This window comes from Bubalus kerabau, chromosome 3, assembly GCF_029407905.1.
Source record: "Bubalus kerabau isolate K-KA32 ecotype Philippines breed swamp buffalo chromosome 3, PCC_UOA_SB_1v2, whole genome shotgun sequence".
Lineage (NCBI taxonomy): Eukaryota > Metazoa > Chordata > Mammalia > Artiodactyla > Bovidae > Bubalus > Bubalus kerabau.
In genome coordinates this window covers 68,080,673-68,094,004 of record NC_073626.1, presented here as the reverse complement: position 1 = coordinate 68,094,004, position 13,332 = coordinate 68,080,673, and the positions used below count along the sequence as shown (strand labels likewise).

The 13,332-nt window shown below is 39.2% G+C and overlaps 1 protein-coding gene across 2 annotated transcripts in view; it reads left to right on the top strand.

The window, feature by feature from the left end:
* Nucleotides 1-13,332, top strand: part of PPP1R1C (protein phosphatase 1 regulatory inhibitor subunit 1C) — a 110,683-nt gene that overhangs the window by 83,705 nt on the left and 13,646 nt on the right. The window lies entirely within an intron of this gene.

The following is a 13,332-nucleotide window of genomic DNA, read 5'->3' as shown; positions in this document are numbered from 1 at the left end:
ATTCTTGTCTGTGGAGACTTAACAAAACTATCCAATGATATTTTGTATAAAGATAAATGCTAATTCTGATTGGGTAGCAGTTTGGGACCAAAGTGAAAATTCATTTTCTCACCTGATGCTATGTCAATTTACTGTTAAACAGGTCTCCTAAACTACAAATTTGTCTTGTGTGTGTATATATGTGTGTGTGAATCTATGTAGTTGAGTATACTTTCTGAAAATAAGGCTGCAGGAGTTAATAGGTGAAGAATGTCTTCAACCTTACACAAGTAATAAATTGGGTGACATTTGGTATTTATAACAGATGAAAAACAGATGAGAATTTTTTTCTGCCCTAACCTCTGATGAACAGATAAGCTTAGTTTCTTTAAATGCTGTGCTTAATATTTAACTGAATCTTATTTTAAAAGATAGTCCAAGATGAATTGATAAAATCATTCCAGATGCAATCTTCCAGAAATGACAATATAAACTTAGTTCTTGAAGGATAAATTTAGGCAATATGCCAGATTCTGAAAGTCAAATGCTTTCAGATGATAACTAGTAAATTTCTCATAACACCTAATGTTCAATTTTTCACACCCTAGTTCTCTATTTACACATGCCAATATTCACAGTTACATAAGAATATAAACCATTATTTTACAAAATAAAAACTTTAAAATTTGAAAATAAAAATAAGCAACCTGTTGTTTCCCAGGGCTGATTAAATAATCTAAAAGTTTTACCTTTCTTTCATAGAAACAAATACTGAAAGCAGTTAACCAAGTCCAGGGTTAAAAGAGGAAAAAAATGAGTATTTAGTTTTGGATATGTTGAGTTTCTGATGACTACTGGTGAAGGACTATTTTTCTAGCCTTAAAGAAGTAATAATTAATTTGGAGGAACACTAACATTTATCAAGGAGGTAGTAAATGCAACAAAACAGAACATGAAGGAGATGGAGAAGGAAGAGTAAACAAATGCAGCAAGGAGGTCACTGGTCAAATATCCCAGAAGCCAAGAGAAGTTGAATCCTCAAGAAAGAGTAAACATTTAACGGTGGCAAAGACTGAGGGATGGTGAAATACGATTAAAGTTTAAAAAAAAAAAAAAAAAAGAAACACCAGTTGGATTAGGCCAATCCAAGTTGCTCTATAAGCAGTTTTGGTAAAGAAACTGAAGTGGAAGTCATATCTGAGTAAGTGGTTGAGTGGATAGGATATGAGAAAGTGGGACCAGCAGGGTAGCCAGCTCCTTTCGCAAAGAATGAGATAGAAGCAAGAAAAATAGGGATGGTTAAAGGAGCTTTTTGCTCTATTTATTTTTAGGATAGAAGATACTTGACTACATTTGAGTACATTAATAAACTGAGGGGAGGAACACAATAGAGAGAAGATAAAATGAGGTACTAGACAGAGCAGAGGCAGATCCTAATGATTCTGGAGTTGGAGATGTGCACAGAAATCCTTCCAAGACCATCAGTACAACTAACCCTACATACCCTGCTCTATTTGTCTTGTCTCTACAGCATCAACTGATTGTTTTCTATAATACTATCTAATTCACACATTTGTTACTTTTACCATTTGTCTACTTCTCCTCAGTCTCCTTTGTGACCTCTTCATTTCCTGCTATTCCCACTTATCCATTTAAATATAAGTGTTCTCCCAGGACTTTTTAAAGTTCACAGGGGCAGAAATTTTAATCTTTTGTCCATTCATACATTTCAAGCACCTACAACATGGTGGGCCCTCAATAAATGCTTGTTCAATGAAAAGATTTTAAGAGTGTAGAATTTAAAAGGTGTTGGGGTTAGCTTGAAAAATTTTATTCTTTTATCTGCAAAGTAGGAATGATTAAGTTGCAATTTAAAAGGAAAGTAAGGTCAAGAGAGATTTCATATGTACTGAAAGCTAAACATTCCCTATATAGATCAGAGGTTATTTGTGGGAGTATGTAAGCCCCATATAAGTTCATGATTTGTCTATCCCACATAATGATTTAATTTTCTTTTTAATCAGCCACCATCATTTAAACAGACTTCCCTGTAGCTCAAATGGTAAAGAACCTACCTGCAATGCAGGAGACCAGGGTTCAATCCCTGAGTTGGGAAGTTCCTCTGGAGAAGGGAATGGCAATCCACTCCAGTATTGTTGCCTAGAGAATTCCATGGACAGAGAAGCCTGGTGGGCTACAGTCCATGGAGTTGCAAAGAGTCAGACACCACTGAGCAACTAATACACACACATCATTTAAACATTTGATTTAATGCAGTGATTCAGAAAACTTGTCTTGGAAAACAGGAGGATGTGGCGGAGGGACATGACTCACATCTCAGCATGACAACCATCACCTGAATCTGATTTGAGGCTGTCTCCTCATCACCACCACCCAGGACATAGGTTCACAAGATGAAGTATGTGATCTTCATTTGCCGAGGTCCTCACCACTCTCTATGGTATCCTTAACCTCTAAGTCCACTGTCAATTCCAATTAATGATAAATAGCATGGTTCAATAACAGAACTTGAGCTAATGTTTTGTATAGTATGGCTGTTTCATCTTGCCTGGACTTTTCAGGCAAATGTATCTGCAATCCAAGACATTGATAATATTCAACTAACAAGTAATTTGTGTTTCAATGGCGTTTCTCTTGTCCTTAGAAACAGATTAAACTCTTCACCATGGCTAATTAGATCCCCCAGGAGCTAGCTGCTTCAATCCTCTGGCCTCCCTTCACAACTCTCCACTTGGCTTCAAATGTACTCCTATTTTCTGTCCTCAATGGCCCTCTTCCATTTTCAAGCTGCCTCCAGCCTCTATGCCATTATATTTGCAGTTTTCTTTAGAATTTCTTTCCTTCAGATAATCAGCATGGCTGGCTCCTGATTCTGTTACACATGTAAATATTTGTTAACAAGAAGATCCTACCTTCAAAACCATACAAGTTGTTCTGAAATAATGCATCTTAGCACTCTGCTCTTTCAGGATCTTCAACAAGCAACTTGTGAGAAAGGTTTAACTCAAGGCAAAGGGGGAAATTTTCTAAGGGCAAGATTAATTCAAACTTTTAGTCTGAATCAAGTGACAAAGACCACACACAGAACAGACTGGAATTCCAAAACTTGATTCCACTTTGAAGAATGTGTACTATTAGGTTTACTCGATTCTTAAATTCTGTTCATGAAAATACAACGGTGCCCATTCAACATAGCTAGTCAGTAAACGTATCTTGAACACCACTTATATCCCTGAAGAAACATTTCTAGCATATTATATGCTAATTAAAACATTTTGGCATTGACTGGAGTTATAAATGGTGCTCTTATGTCAGTTTTCCATTCAGTTTGGCTCAGTTCAGTCCCTCAGTCATGGCCGACTCTTTGCAACTCCATGAATTGCAGCACACCAGGCCTCCCTGTCCATCACCAACTCCCCCAGTTCACTCAGACTCACATCCTTCGAGTCAGTGATGCCATCCAGCCATCTCATCCTCTGTCGTTCCCTTCTCCTCCTGCCCCCAATCCCTCCCAGCATCAGAGTCTTTTCCAATGAGTCAGCTCTTTGCATGAGGTGGCCAAAGTATTGGAGTTTCAGCTTTAGCATCAGTCCTTCCAAATAACACCCAGAACTGATTTCCTTTAGAATGGTTGGATCTTCTTGCAGCCGGTTTTCCATTAGGGTCCTTCAAATACTAACTCCCTGGAGTATTAGTCCTGATTAGCTTACTTGATATTATTAATAAACCCTCCCTAAGGGGTGATAAAATTACCACAGATTCATTCCTGTACATGCACACACATATCACATACTCCATGAGGTGTTTTAAAGTACATCATAGGAAATATCACAAACTGGAATTTATCACTAATACATAGAACAGATAATGAGAGTCCTTTCCTCTCTTCCTCCCTGCCCCCTCACCTTAAACCAATTTTGAGTGGACCAACAAGAAAATTAAACGCTGGCTTACTGTGGGACTGAGGGACTGGTTCGCTGCTTTATTCTTTTGGTGGAATTGATGGGATTTGAAGAAATGGCTTCTGGAACCTCCCATCGTAACTTGAAAAGTATTTGATCACAAGCGACTCCAGTCTGGATCTGGCTTAAAATGGAACTATGGCTGTAGCCCTCCTCGCCGCCTACGCGGTGAATGCGGTGCACGTGACACGTGGCATGGCACGTGGCACTGTGCCGGGCTCGGAGCATGTGCCCTGCATGCTGTATTCTGCATGCCTGCACTGACGTCTACACCTGTGTGCTCAGTCCGACCTAGAGGCTGCAGGCGGGAGGCGAGCACTCTCTCCATGTCTTCGCTGCCAAATGGCTTTGGGAGCGTGAATTCTCACAATGCGCTTTAATGGAGAATAACAGAAAACGGTGTTGGAGTAGTGGGAAATGGCAGTTTTGCACAGGAAGCTTTGGGAGTTGTGCTTTACTGTAGTTTGTCTGAAGTTAGAACAAAATTGAACAAAAAATGAGGAATTTGGTGCTTTGGAAAGTGTGAAAACTGCTAGTGAACTCTAGACTCCTCTATCAGAAGTAACTGAAATGAATGAAATTAACAGAAAGTCCAGGACTTATCAATAAATCTTGTTATGAAGACCAGTGGCTGATCAAGATGACACTCAGTAACCCTGCACAACTAGATAAGTAAAGAAGCATATGAAAAAAATACATAAGATCTATTGAGGAGTGAAGACAGAACCCCTAAAATAGTTTGAAACAACTTAATCTAAGATCGTTGTCTTAAATTAATGGTGGGTAAATTTTTTAAAAGCAACTTTTAGCAAAAGAAATTACTTGCTACATGTTACTTGTAGAAAATACCCTGTAAATTGCTAATTATTTCAGATAAACTCTATGCATCTTTTTCACAACACTTTATAACCTTTAGGTCAGTTGGTAAAGAATTTGCCTGCAATGCAGGAGACCCTGGTTTGGTTCCTGGGTCATGAAGATCCACTGGCGAAGGGATAGGCTACTCTCTCCAGTATTGTTGGGCTTCTCTTATGGCTCAGTTGGTAAAGAATCCTCCCATGATGTGGGAGATCTGGGTTAGATCCCTGGGTTGGGAAGATCCCTGGAGAAGGGAAAGGCTACCCACTCCAGTATTCTGTCCTGGAGAATTCCATGGACTGTAAAGAGTCACACACGACTGAGACACTTTCTGTTAATTTATAACTTTTAGGTTAGGCTCCAATCATAATGGGCTTCCCAGGTGGCGCTGTACCGTACTTAGTCGCTCAGTCACATCTGACTCTTTGAGACCCCTTAGACTGTAGCCCACCAGGCTCCTCTGTCCATGGATTTTCTCCAGGCAAGAATACTGGAGTGGGTTGCCCTGCCCTCCTCCAGGGGATCTTCTCAACCCAGGGATAGAACCCACATCTCCAGCATTGCAGGCAGATTCTTTACCATCCTAGCCATTAGGGAAGCCTATGTAGGAGACATAAGAGACATGAGTTCAATCCCTGGGTCAGGAAGATCCCCTGGAGGAGGGCACTAGCAACCCACACCAGTGTTCTTATGTGGAGAATCCCATGGACACAGAGGAGCTTGGTGGGCTCCTGTCCATAGGGTTGCAGAGTTCAACATGACTGAAGCAACTTAACAGGCATGCACCAGTTATAATATTCAAAATTCCTGAAGTTATCTATGGTTAAAAACTAGTTATAAAAATTCTGTAATTCAAGGATGACATTGTTTTCTTATGTCTTATATAATATTGTAACTTGCTTACAGCCACCCCTGGATTTGGGGTAAAATACCTAATGATCTTCCCATTGAAAATAACTGGCGGTTAAGAAGAGCTTTTGTTAGTGGTACAGTGTCAGATGAAGAACAATATTCTTAAATGTGCAATATACTGTGTTTACTGGTGCTGTTTTTACACAGTGAAGCATCAGCCTTGAGGCAGAATAAGAAACAGTTCAATAATAAAACATTTAAAAAAGGAACTGTTGTTTCTGGATCTTTATGGGGTAAATAGGCACTGCAGGCTTTCCTGAATAACTGTCATGAATCTCAAACTATGCTCCTCCCAATTTTCTCTTCCCACTTCTTGAACATATTTATTGCACACAGGTGTAAATAGAAATGTAGAATTTACTGGCAATTTCATCGGATCAAGAGAGGAGAGGTTTAATATCAAATACTCCACGATAAACTCTCTTAAAATCTTACCGAGTGACCTCTTTTCTTTCAAGTCTGTATTCCAGGTCCCTCCTGCCTGTCGTGGGATCCAGCATCTATCCTCCCTTCACTCCTCTCCCCTCAGGTGCTGCCTAGCTCCTCCAGATCTCAACCCTTCTTCTCTTCCAAAAGCAAACGTGTTTCTCTTCTTTATCACATGCATAATAACCAATCTTTTTTTTTTTTCCTGAATCATTGATGCCAGTGATAGCACAAACCCTAGAGCCCCAGCATCCAGTATGAATGAGTTTATCAAAATAGCTAATGTAGGTCTTCTGGAGGATTTGTATGTCTGCAGTCCTGAAAAATAAAATTTCTTGTATTTTATATCTCTCCTTATAGAAAAATATAAACATCTTACAAGCATATTTTTGAAACACAATCACTTCTCAATTTGGAGACTTCATACAAGAAATAGAAAAAAAATGCTCATTAAGTTTGGTTTTTCTTCAAATATGATGGTTGTAGCTTCCTGTAATATGGTATTTGGTATGTAGCAAAAAGGTACAAGCTGTTCTGTCTCAACACGTACTAATCTACACTTATTTGTGTACAGAGTATTAACCTAAGAACAAATATCTAAAAATAACTAGGCTATCATAATAAATACCCTAAAATAACTTTGTTTATAAAAAACCTGAAAATTTTGATTCCAGTAATTGACTCTTCAACAGATGTAATCTGTCACTCTACATTCTTTTGGCAATTATGTTTTCTAGGGAAAAAAAATCAGAACTAAGGTCATTTGCAATTTTGCAATAATATTGGTCCAAGACTCAGAAGAAGTTGGAATTCCTAGGACATTTCCATAATTTATGGGAAAAGTACTTTAGAATATTTGGAATCAGTACAGTCATAGAAAAATATCTGCCTTATTCCTAAGTAGCATCAGCTCTCCAAATAGGCAGAGAATAGGCAGCTGTCTAAATATTATGATGTAAGAAGCGGTACCAAGTCCTAATTTTCTGAATCATCTCCATCTATCATTGTGTTTTTTGACACCTGGATTAAAATTGTCATTGCCTGAAGCTTTCCTGAGACTATGAGAAAAGAAGCCATATTCTTTAGGGGAATTTTTTTTGGTTAAAATGTTTATCAAAATATATTGCAAGGCAATGGAAGTAAATCTTGGGAATGAAGATAACTTCAATTAGGAATACATTATGACTAGAAGAATGAGATGTTGGCCCAACAAGAATGAGAAATTGTGTGTCATAGTGGGAAAAAAAAAACCAAAGTTGACACTTGAATAAAGAGAGTTTGAAATGCTTAGTTCCATTTACACATGGATTTTTTTTTCTAAATATGTACTACTGTTGTCAAACTCAAATTTGTGTGCCCAACACACAAAAAGGTCAAACAAACCCAAACCCTTTTGGAGTGGAGAAAGGATTATTTATTGCAGGGCCTTGCAAGGAGAAAGGGATTGCTCATGCTCAAAAGATCCAAACTCCCCATTGGGCTTCAGGGAAGAAGCTTTTACTGGCAAGATTTGGAGAGAGGTCCGCAGGCTGTGTGACTTTCTTCTGGGTTGACTGCTGGTGAGGTAACAGGGTGGTGTTTCAGGAATCGCAACCATCAGCCTTCTGGTTCCAAAGTGGGGTCCACATGATTTGCTCAGGCTGAATTTACCATCCTCCACCTGGGTGGGAGCCTTAATTCCTGTAGAAGAACTCAGAGATGTGTATCAAATAGATACACACATCCTCCCAGGAGAAACCAGGTTCAGGCCCCATGGCTGCACTGGTGTTTCTGCATTCCCTCACTCCCCTCGTGGCTCAGATAGTAAAGATGGGCCTGCAGTGCAGGATACCTGGGTTCAAACCCCTGGAGACGGGAATGGCTAACCCTCTCCAGTATTCTTGCCTGGAGAATTCCATGGACAGAGGAGGCTGGCGGGCTACAGTCTGTGGGGTTGCAGAGTTGGACATACACGACTAAGCGACTAACACTCCTAATTAGTAACTGTTTAAATCTGTCCTTTGGGGCCCAGGGAAGGTCAAGCAGGCTGAAAGCCTTTTCCTACAAACAAGAAATGAGGAACATGGAAAGGCTTTTCTGGTTGGGAGATCTCACAGGGTCCAGCTCGTTTCACTAATGTACTACTCGATCTGTGGTTGGTTGAATCCACAGGTGCAGAAACACAAATATAGAGGGCTGTAAAGTCACATGAGGATTTTCCAGTGTGTGTGTGTATGTGGTGTGTGTGTGTTGGGGGTGAGGTGGGAGCTGGTGCCCTTAACTTCTGTGTTGTTCAAGGGTCAGCTGTAAATTCCAAACCAGGAATTTTGGGTTTTGATATTGACTTGCCAAGGCATTTTGGGCAACTCATTTAATTTTCAGCAGACACAAATTTCCAACTATGAAATGGGAATAATAGCAGAAGCCCTTTCCATGTTCCAGTGTAATGTTGAGGATAGAACGATATGATTTTTCCCCTGATAAATTAAGATATGTTGTAATTGTCGAAACCAGCTCAACAAGCAGGGTTTCCGAAAGCACGATGCGGTGAGAGAATGAGAAACGAGATGCAAGAATTCAGAGAAAAGCTAGGACCAGGGGACCAACACTGCTCCAAAGTGAAGGTGCCAAAACTGAATCCAAGCCAGCTTTATTATACTTTCAGTCGTGAATGAAAGAACATGCGGGGAGTTAAACTATAACTCATGTGGCCTTCAGGGCCAAAGAACAAAATGATCATTAACTATTGAGTAATTAGGAAACAGTAATCAATAACAAATCAGTAACTAAGACTAATATTCTTATCTATAGATTTTCCACCAGATACGTAAAACATGTGACTCTGAGACGCCAGTTAAGAAACAATCTGGGGTCGGTTTTCCAACCCCAGGATCATATCTTGTTTTCAAGACTATGAACTGTTCCCTCTGGACTTGTTCCAAGAGTCTCATGCCTTATAGCATCCAGTTTATCAATAATTATAAATTTCTTTTGCGGCCCTTGCCAGAACCTGCTTTTCTTTTATTCTCCCTGTCTCCTACAGTAATAATATTATTACTTTATTAAACAACATGATAGAATCAGGAGAATAATGGGGGCAACCAAAGAGAGTCTTACTGTAGGTTACTGTTAATTATAAATATTGGTAAGATAGAATAAAGGTGCAAAGGAAAGAAACAGAATGAAACTTCCAAAGTGATCCTTCAGTCTGAGACAGATTGGATGCCGCATTAAGAGGTTGGGGTTAGTCATGCTTAAACTGAACCTCACTTTTATCTAGAATTAACTGTGATCATAATACAAGGATAAATTAGGTGAGAGGGGACATATAGATGAACAAGAACAACAAAATAAGAAGCATCAAGAATTACAGATTCTGCTTACTTGTATTTTCAAAACCAAATTGAAATAATGATGAGGAGGAACTCAAAAGCTAAATTGTTGGGGGAATTTTTAAAAAGGTTTTCTTTGTTATATTTTCCTAGAATCTTTAGGAAATTGCTTTTAATATGTTCTGATATCATGTGTATCAATATCTGGCATGTCTTCTCCACAATTTACTGAATAAATGTTTAATCTGAGAAAACTGACAAATTTTAAGCTCTTTAAAAGTGAGTTGTGACAATTCTGGGCTGAACACTTGTTTTACAATCACTCAAATACTGTCATCTGATTATTTACAAATCCACATAGTGAAGTTGATCATAAGTGCTCAGGGCTTTATAGTAACAAAATTATCGTCTCAGGAACAAAAGAAAGTGTGAAACCAGTGTGATGATTTTTACCCCTGACCTGAAAGTCTGCTACGCATTCTTCAAACAATGCCTTGCCCATGGGGAGACAATTACTGACTTTGCAAAAAATGTCCTAAATTTTCTCTATTACTTTAGTTCCAGTCATTAGTGTAAAGTTCAGATTTAACTTGAAGTTCACTCCTGAGACATGGTGGAATATTTCCCATCTTTGTCTAGTTCTCAGCTCATCAAAAGTTGCATTCAAAGATGGAGGTATAGGGGAGAAAAAGGGAATATCCCAGTTGCCTTTCATTTTCCCTGTCTTCTTCCATCCCAGAAGGAGACTAGAGCGAAAACATTAACAAGGGAGAATAGATTATTCAGGACACTTTGGGCTTCACATTTCAAACTCCAAATCTAATTTGCTTTAGTTCCAGTCATGAGTGTAAAGTTCAAATTATACTTCAGAAGAAGAACTAAAGAGCCTCTTGATGAAACTGAAAGAGGAGAGTGAAAAAGTTGTCTTAAAACTCAACATTCATAAAACTAAGATCATGGACTCTGATCCCATCACTTCATGGCAAATAGATGGGGAAACAATGTAAACAGTGACAGATTTTATTTTCTTGGGCTCCAAAATCACTGCAGATGGTGACTGTAGCCATGAAATTAAAAGATGCTTGTTCCTTGGAAGAAAAGCTATGACCAACCTAGACAGCATATTAAAAAGCAGAAACATTACTTTGCCAACAAAGGTCCTTCTAGTCAAAGCTATGGTTTTTCCAGTAGTCATGTGTGGACATAAGCATTGTACTATAAAGAAATCTGAGTGCCAAAGAATTGATGCTTTTGAACTGTGGTGTTGGAGAAGACTCTTGAGAGTCCCCTGGACTGCAAGGAGATCCAACCAGTCAATCCTGAAGGAAATCAGTCTGAATATTCATTGGAAGGACTGATCTGAAGCTGAAACTTCAATACTTTTGGCCACCTGATGTGAAGAACCAACTCACTGGAAAAGACCCTGATACTGGGAGAGATTGAAGGCGGGAGGAGAAGGGGTCGACAGAGGATGAGATGGTTGGATGGCATCACCAGCTCGATTAACATGAGTTTGAGTAAGCTCTGGGAGTTGGTGATGGATAGGGAAGCCTGGCATGCTGCAGTCCATGGGGGTGGCAAAGTGTCGGACATGACTGAGGGACTGAACTGACTGAAGAGAAATTTACTGAAAGACTATTTGGCTACTTTATGAGGGAAAACAAATCACTAGGCAAGAAAGGAAAGGAAGCAGCTGAGACTCAGGAAATAAAGAGAATCAAAGGCTGCCATCTCATCCATTTTCTTTATTATAACTTCATCCTCCCTACAGTCCCCTGAAGACCAGCTGTCGCCTTAAGTAGGAAACATGAGCATCGAGAGCAAACAAGTTTAACACCATGTATTATCCATAAATTAAAGTCTTTCTTATAATGACTGGGTTTCAAACAACAAGACCATGGGAGAGGGATTATACTAGGAGCAGCATGGGTCACATATCCCTGTCCTTGGCAGAGCAGTCAGAGGATAAGATAAGAATCAGGCAGTGTTGAGTGGGGAGAAGCGTGCTTCTGAAGGAAAGTGAGTGGCAAGGATAGTCATTCCCTATAAGAAGGGAGGGTAGAGAAAAGACTAAACAATAGACACTCATTATAAAGAACAAATCAGGAGTATCTGGGGGATAATGTTACTTGTTGAGAAATAAATTTTTCTTAAAAACTTACAAAAGTATACCTCTGATTTCTATCCACTTCTAACTATATTCTGGTACTACTGTTGGCGAATTTCCAGAACAAGCAGACTCTAATTATAAAAAAGGATTGTTCTCACAAAGACTCTAATTATAAAAAGGGATTGTTCTCACAAATTTGATTTGATTTCAGATCCAAATTTGCTCTCACAAATTGGATCTGAAAATACATAGAATCGATGCTATTTTTTTCAGGCCAATTTATAGAAACAGGGCCCATAATATTGCCTAAATTATCATACTAACAGCCCATTTCAATCTAACAAAGCATCCATTACGGTATCTAACTAGAAAGTCCAGTTGCCCCATACCATGGGAGACATTTTGCCTTCTAGTGGTTTTACATGGCTATCAGGCAGCAGGTTGTGGTTGGGTAAGAGAAGGCGGGAAGGGAACTCTGCTGGGACTCCCAGGCACCAGCTGGTTTGTCATTCTCTGGGTCTGGTTTGGTACAAAGCAGAGAATACAGAATAAAGTCTTGAAAACCTGTGTTCTAGATTCAGTGATTGCTGTCTGCTGTGGGACTTCAGAAAATAGGCATTGGTTCACATCTTAATATGATGGTGGTGGTGGTAACAGTATGTGTCTATGTGTATGAGTGTGTGTGTGTGTGTGTGTGTGTGTGTGTGTTAAGAGGCAGTCAGACTACCGTTTGAACTCAAATCTACTTTTAAAGTTCTTCTGATCCTAAAAGGTCATGCTTCTGTGATTGAAAAAAAGCTCTTTTCCACAACTCTATATAGCTGCTTAAGGGAAAGCAGCTCTGTAGCCTAATAGTTTGTGGGGAGAAGACTAGAAGGGATTAGAACAGGGATGTAGGCTGCTCTTCCATGTCCATCCGTCTATATGGATCCCTTACTAAAGAGCTTCTGGAGGTTGTCAATAAATATATCTGTTATCAATATGAGTTCATTTGGAGATAATATCAAAAGTCTAATTCGTGGCCAGCTTTGAGTAAGAAGCCCTAGCCAAATGGCCCTTCTGGTATCTTCTCTGAGAGGCCCAGCTACCTTATATTAGCAAATTGGAGACTTTCTAGTTAGTATATCAAGCCAGAAATAATAGTGCTGTTCATTCTCAACAATTTCATTTTATCCCTAAAAATCTGATAGTTACCCCATATATATGTGTGTGTAGCTCATTCGTGTCTGACTCTTTGCGACTCCATGGACTGTAGGCCACCAGGCTTCTCTGTCCATGGAATTCTCCAGGCAAGGATATTGGAGTGGGTTGCCATTCCCTTCTCCAGAGGAACTTCCCAACCCAGGGATCGAACTCTGGTCTCCTGCATCGCAGGCAGTTTCTTTACCATTTGAGCTACAGGGAAGCCTATATATATATGTTTTCTCTCTTAGTAGTGTCTATTATTTGAGTGAGAAATGAAATAAATATCTAAGGAAAGGTAAGTAGACTATAGATGCACAATAAGTTTAGGGAAAAAATTGAAATAATTTCAAGTCATTTTGGTTGTGAGAAGCCATAAACATACTTCAAGAGAATTCTGCCTCTTAATCTGTAGGTTTAAATGAAATTCAACATGAGTTTTTTCAAAAGACTTTTCTCCAAAGAAGACATACAGATGGCTAACAAACACATGAAAAGATGCTCAGCATCACTCATTATCAGAGAAATGCAAATCAAAACCACTATGAGGTACCATTTCACGCCAGTCAGA